The sequence below is a fragment of the Apis dorsata genome, unplaced genomic scaffold (assembly GCF_000469605.1).
Source record: "Apis dorsata unplaced genomic scaffold, Apis dorsata 1.3 scaffold_326, whole genome shotgun sequence".
Lineage (NCBI taxonomy): Eukaryota > Metazoa > Arthropoda > Insecta > Hymenoptera > Apidae > Apis > Apis dorsata.
Window position 1 is genome coordinate 463,180 of NW_006263594.1, and position 6,614 is coordinate 469,793.

Here is a 6,614-nt window from a genome sequence, read left to right on the forward strand (position 1 = left end):
GTATATATTCTCGTTCAGTACGAGGTATAAAAATATTAAGTCAAAGATCGGAGAACAGATAATCACGGAGGGATCGTGGAAAAACTTTCACTCACGCGTTTCAACGCGTTGAAAATCAACTATTTCGTTGTTTTAAACAGGCGTAAACGGGCGTTTATGATGCTCGCGATAAACGAGCGCTGCGTGAAAGCGAAGGCTGCGTGGGCGGAATTGGGTGTAATTGAATTCGAAGAGATATATAGATATATAGATTTGGAAGAATGCACGCTCTAGTCGAAAACTAACGAATATTTAATAATAATACCAGAGAAAATTTCCATCCGGATGATATTTGGATCACAGAAACGGAAATATTAGTAAATAAATAAACGTAAAAAAACAAAAAAAAAAAAGCGTTTTGAATAAATATAACTTTCTCGAGTTTTTTTTTATTATCGAGCGAGATTCCCAGATCTTATCGTTCTCGACTCGGTTTCCATTTTTCTTTCGATGATTCGCGACGCTCGATCAAGGCCACACCACCACCAGCTGCTCCTTCCTACATTCTATCCATCGCTTTTCTTTCGCGAAACCTTGCGTTATCCAGATTCGAACCGGCTTTGTTTCGCGTTGAGCGCTCCACGTCCTCGAGTATAAAAATAACTCGATAGTTTAATGTAAACGACGCGATGCACATATATCGTAGACGAGAAACCAAATATTGTTTCTACTCTTGAACGCACTCTATTTCCCTCTTTTTCACCCGAGTAAAAGCGTTCGTTGATATAACAACGGTGTTAAACAATATTCCACGACACGACGCGGAGAAAAACGTATATACGAAACGTATGTGTACGAATTATAACTAAAAAAACGCTCTTATTCTTTTTCTTTTTCTTTCTCCTTTTTTTCCTCTTCTTCTTCTTCTTCTTTCTTCTTCTTCTTCTTCTTCGCGATATTCCTTGCCGATTTATCGCCACGTGCCATTAATAATACCGGCGAAACGACCTTACGACCGAGATCGTCGTTATCGATTAAGAATCAATCGCAACATTGTCTCGGTTCCGTGCCCCAGACGAACGATTCGCCTCGTGGAATAAACTCGGCTCGTAAATAAACGCTTAGAATATGAAAAACGATCGTGCGGCTCGTCCGTCGCTCATGAATAATTCACGGCAATCGGTCTTGCCGTTTCAGCCTTTCGTTGATGGTTGGTTCTTGATTGAAGTTAAATTTCGCGTTTAATCGGGGGAGGGGAGAAGTGGGGAGGCGACTCGACCCGACCCAACCCAACCCAACCCAAACCATAAAGCGCGTAAAAATGTTTTTATCCTCGTTTTTTTTCCTTCCCGTGCGACGTTTTTTCACTGCGCAGTAAACACGTGGGACAAACTCCAGAAAGATTCGACGCGTTGAGATCGTTTTAAAATCGTTTTTAAAATCGATCGAGTTTTGTTTCTTCAACGAACATTCTTCACAACAACAATCGATTGAAAAATTTGAAGGAATTTTTCGGGACTTGTGCACTGGCCAACGTGATTGTACGTTGAAAAAAAAACAGGATAATCGGAGAGTTATCGATGTTATCGGAACGTTATCTCGCGAAACACGATCCATCGTATCGATTCCAATCGACTTATTGACGTGTTGATCTTTTCGCCGTCAATAGTCGAATTTAATAAACACTCCCTGTGATTAATCGATATCGATACGAGTAATCTCGAGTTGATACGTTTTTATTTTTATCCACTTAATCGAGAGAAATATTTCGTGGATCGAGCTAATGTGACAATGATTTTTAAGATATATATATATTTATAATTGCATCACAAGTTTAGCATTGTACAACGATCACTCATAGAGTTAAAAGAGTTTTTCGAAACGTCAGATTGAAAAAAATCGGCGTCGTTCATTTCGTACGATGGTGGTTTCGGTGATGAAATATTACGGAGCCTGTCCAATGAATCTTCTCTCAAAAGCCTTCGAGTCGAGGCTCGAGTGGGGCTTGTTCCTTAATCTTCTCGAATCTCTTCGAATAACTCGGCAAATATCGACAATAACGAGCTACGTTTCGAAAGTACGTAGTAAAGAAAGTAGTACAGATTTCGAAGTTTTCCCAAAAAAAAAAAAAAAAAAAAAAAATACAATACGTACGATAAACCGTTCTCAGAGATCGAGAACGAAAGAGAAGAGAATCGAAATTGGGAGTAGAATTAGAAAGGCCGTTGTGTCACGACGTGGTGTCCTCACATTTTTATTTAACCAGCCAGCAGGCAAATGAAATCGCGATGCTTGCCAGCGGGCATAATTTCCACGAAGTAACTGGCTCGACCCCGTTCTCTAATTGATCGATCTCTAATTAACTCATCGATCACGATTGATTCTGGTATCGATCGCGAGGAATCAAGGGAAAAACGGCCTCTTCGTTTTTTTTTTGTCCATCCATTCTTCGAAGAATTTCGATTTTTTAACCACGAAAGGAAGAGAGGAAAGTTGAAAATGTTGTACAAGACAGAAATAAAGTAAAGGTAATAAAATAAAAATAAAAACCTTTTTTCTCTTTCTCTTTCTCTCGTTTTATTCAATTTCTCAGACGACAGGATCGCGATCTATATCATCTACGATTTTTATCTCGATCGATGGAAGACGAGGGAAGGCAGGAAACAGAAGAATATTGATTACGTTGTTCGAGTACGTGCTCGCAGAAGAACGATATTCCTCTTCCTTCTTTTTTCTCTCTCTTTTTTTTATTTTTTTTTTTTCCTCTCCGTTTACCTTGGCTCCACTGGAATGCGTCGAAGATAAGTCGAACAACGAAGGAAAGAGGTTTTGTTTTTTCCAATGGAAATATCGTGTACAGGTGCGCACGGGACGGAAAGAGTAGTTAGCGAAGGAAGGAAACCTCGAGCTCGTATCATCCGCTCGAATACGTACGTATTTCGATCGAAAAAGACGAACGTATGCAAAATTGGCCGCCACTTCAGCCACGAATGCTTGCCAATCCGCGATATAGTTATATACCATGTATATATAGTTACACCACTATTACGCGAATATATCAACTTGTACAGTTTATCGACGAGTCTAGCGTTCCGTCGATAAACTTAAGACACGGGAATCGATTCGATATCGAAGAGATTCTCGAAAGTTGGTGTCACTTGGATTATCTTTCACGCGTAGGCACGCAAGATTGGACACGATTTCTCATTTCGTTCTATATAAATCGACTTGCAACCCGAAACAAACGAGTTTTGGAACGTGACCGGGTGAAATACGATAGTTTTAAAATTATTGGATACGATTGTTCGGTGTTTCTTTAAGTCTTCTCAAGTTGAAATAACAAAAGGATGTAGGAGAATTTCTAGAATATTTTGAATTCTTTGCACGGCGAGACGTGTAATAGCCTTAAAATTATCGGATAAGATTCTACTAAGACTTCGTGCTTCGTAAGGCTAACCTAACCTAACCTCACGCGACAACGATACATAGGTAAGTTTTTTTTTTTTTTTTTTGCGTCGAATTCGCGAGCAACACGATTTCTCTATTTATCTTTAAAAGTTAATCAAAGGGAAAGAAAATGATTATGATTATTGCATAAAGAAAAAAAAATACGTCGTATAAAATCTCTCCTTCGGTTTCTTACCTATTTCGAGAGAAATTGTGCACATTTTTAGCACGTAGCGAACGTTAATTCGACGAGCTAAATAGCACACATTTCTCGGCGCTCTTTTATGGTACGTTGCCGTGAACATTGGCGATAAATATGAAACTGTAGTGCACTGTAGGTCAAGCCAATTCTCCCCGCATTCCTAGTTGAAAGCGATGGTTCAATTTACACGATCGCTATACCGATAGTTCCCTCGTGGAATAACACGGATTTCTTCTCCCGAGTCGATAATAAAACATTCCAAAGATAATGAAAAGATAAATTGGTCGAGAAATTCTCCTCCCCCTCCCCTTAAAACAAAAAAGAAAAAAGAAATGAAATATCGTAATAAGTAAGAATGAAAACGAGGAAGATTGGACGATTAGATTGGAAATATTAACGACGGTTTCATCTATTCAAAAGGAAGATAAAAAAATTCTGCCGTTGTTATACCTATGTGCGATAAATCGAAATGACGCGAGATGCGTGCACGTGTGATCGCGAATCGATAGCGTATGAAACGTAAAAAAAAAAAAAAAAAAAGAAAAAAAGACAGGTTATGCAATGCGCGGGAAAGAACAGCGATTCATTAGTGGCACGAGTCCGGTTTCGAGTTGAAATACGAGAAGGCAGAAATAACCTTGTTGGAGAACGGTGCCCGTCGCAGAAAAACAATAATCAAGTCTCTGAATTTCCTTCGATTAATATCCATTATTTTTCCATTCCGTCGATCTTTCGAGACGAACGAGCCTCGAGATTGTATAAGTATCGCAACTTTCAAAGCGAATGAAAAGTGAGCATAGCCTAACCTAACCTCTCTATATCACGCGTGTAATTTTAATTCGTGTAATTTTTTCCAAAGAGAATAATGGAATATTTTCACGTCTCTCCGATTCTCTTTCAAATCTAAAATATTTGAAAAGCTAAAATATAACCTAATCTAACCTCTCTATATCAAGCGTGAATTTTAATTCGTGTCATTTTTTTCCAAAGAGAATAATGAAGAAAAATATTTCCACATCTCTTCGGATCTAGCAAAATATTTGTGAAAAGTGAACGTAACCTAACCTCTCTTCTCTATTTCACGCGCGAATTTTAATTCGTGTAATTTTTCCCACGTCTTTCCGATTCTTTTTCAGATTTAACAAAATATACGCACGTATTATTTGTAATCGATATTATCCGCTCGATTTAAAACGAATCTGTTGCCACATGAGTGGAACATCCATCGAATTCTGATTCTATTCCTCGATCGATCGGTCGATACGATCCCCCTTCGATTAATCCGCATCGAGTTCGATTACGCGGCAAACGGCTTCGAATGGATAATTCGACACGAAGGTCGCTCTCGGCCCGCAAGGTTGCGCGTCTAGATCTCCTTAACCGATGCAACATACTTCTCTAAGATGGTGAAAAATGCGAGGACGAGCGCAGATACCCGTATACGATTCTCGAACCAGCGTTATTATCGCGAATTCCCCGTGCCTCCTTATCCATTGGTCGTTATACACTCTCTCTTTATCCTTGGATCTCGATGCTCGTTTATGTATTTATATTCGTCTAAAACAGATTATCGGTACCTTTCTTGTTTCGTTTGATCGTTTTCTCTTTTTTTTTTTCCTTTTCTTTTTTTTTTCTTCGATTCTCATTAAAATGAAAAATTTGAACGGGAAGGAAAAGAATTGATTCGATCGTTGATCGATAAGTGAATTTTTTGAATTTTAAAAAACAGGATACTTTTGATATATATCTATCTATACTTTTATAAATATTTGCGTGGAAATAAATAAAATATCTTTTTCTTTTTCTTCTTCTTCTTCTTCTTCTTCGAAGATACACAGAGTACGTATTAAAAGCGCTCGAGGATAGAAGAAAACCTGTTTCAGAGATAAGCAGAGTAATGATCCTTGCTTGCACGTACAATGTAGTAGTATGGATTTATTATATAAGTTGGAAGAGAAGGAGCTAATAATAAGAGAAACCAATTTGCAGAGAAAATTGACTCTATTACCTTTTATACGCATATTTGTTTATTCCTTCGATTCACTGCTATGCCTCGTCTTTACTACGTCTAAATATATGCAAATTTATTGATATACCGAAAAATAATCCATATTTAATCCATCCATATTGCCGTTTAAAAATACGAAATTAAAATAAGCATCGACGCTGTTTATATTTTTATGCGTAAAAATTATGCGAAGGAAATCTTTTTTTCTTTTCTTTTTTTCGGTATTTTTACGATCGCAAAAACTCAAAAATCATCGTAAACATTCCGCACCTGTGATTGGAAAATCCGTCTGGTTTTAACATTTGCCTTCTTAATCGTGTCTCAAGATTAGATAGTTAAAACTCGTGCAAATTCTTTCCTCCTTCGTATAAACGATCATTTAAACGTGTTTACGAGTGCATACGTATACAAATATATATATATATTAGTTCTAGCATGTGTTGCAATACGTTTTCAAGCGTTTACAAATAATTGCATAGGAAAAAAAAATGCATTTCCGTTTTTTACGGATCCTCTTTCCCCCCTTATCCAACTTTTCTCTCCTTATGTACGAAAGTGTGTATCATACATCGTTTGGAATTATAGAAAGATAACCTTTCCCACGCGATAAGAAGATGAATAATCGACCGTTTGCCGAGGTCGTGGAAAAATATCCTTATCTATGTGCACGATGATTTCGATTATGGGATTTCTGCGCTATATACAATATTGTTGCTGATATAATGATTGATAAATTGAGACTAATTATACGAAGCATGGATCGATTAGACTAATTGAGCAATTTCTAAATTAATAAATCCGAGATTCGAATAATCTCTATATCTCTTTCCGTCGATCGTTTTACATCGGTTTAGATCTGTCACGTTTCGGGAGATGTTTTGCATGCATCGATAATGTCCATAAAAGAATTCTTTTTAACGAGAGAGAGAGAGAGAGAGAGAGAGAGAGAGAGAGAGAGAGAGAGAGAGAGAGAGAGAG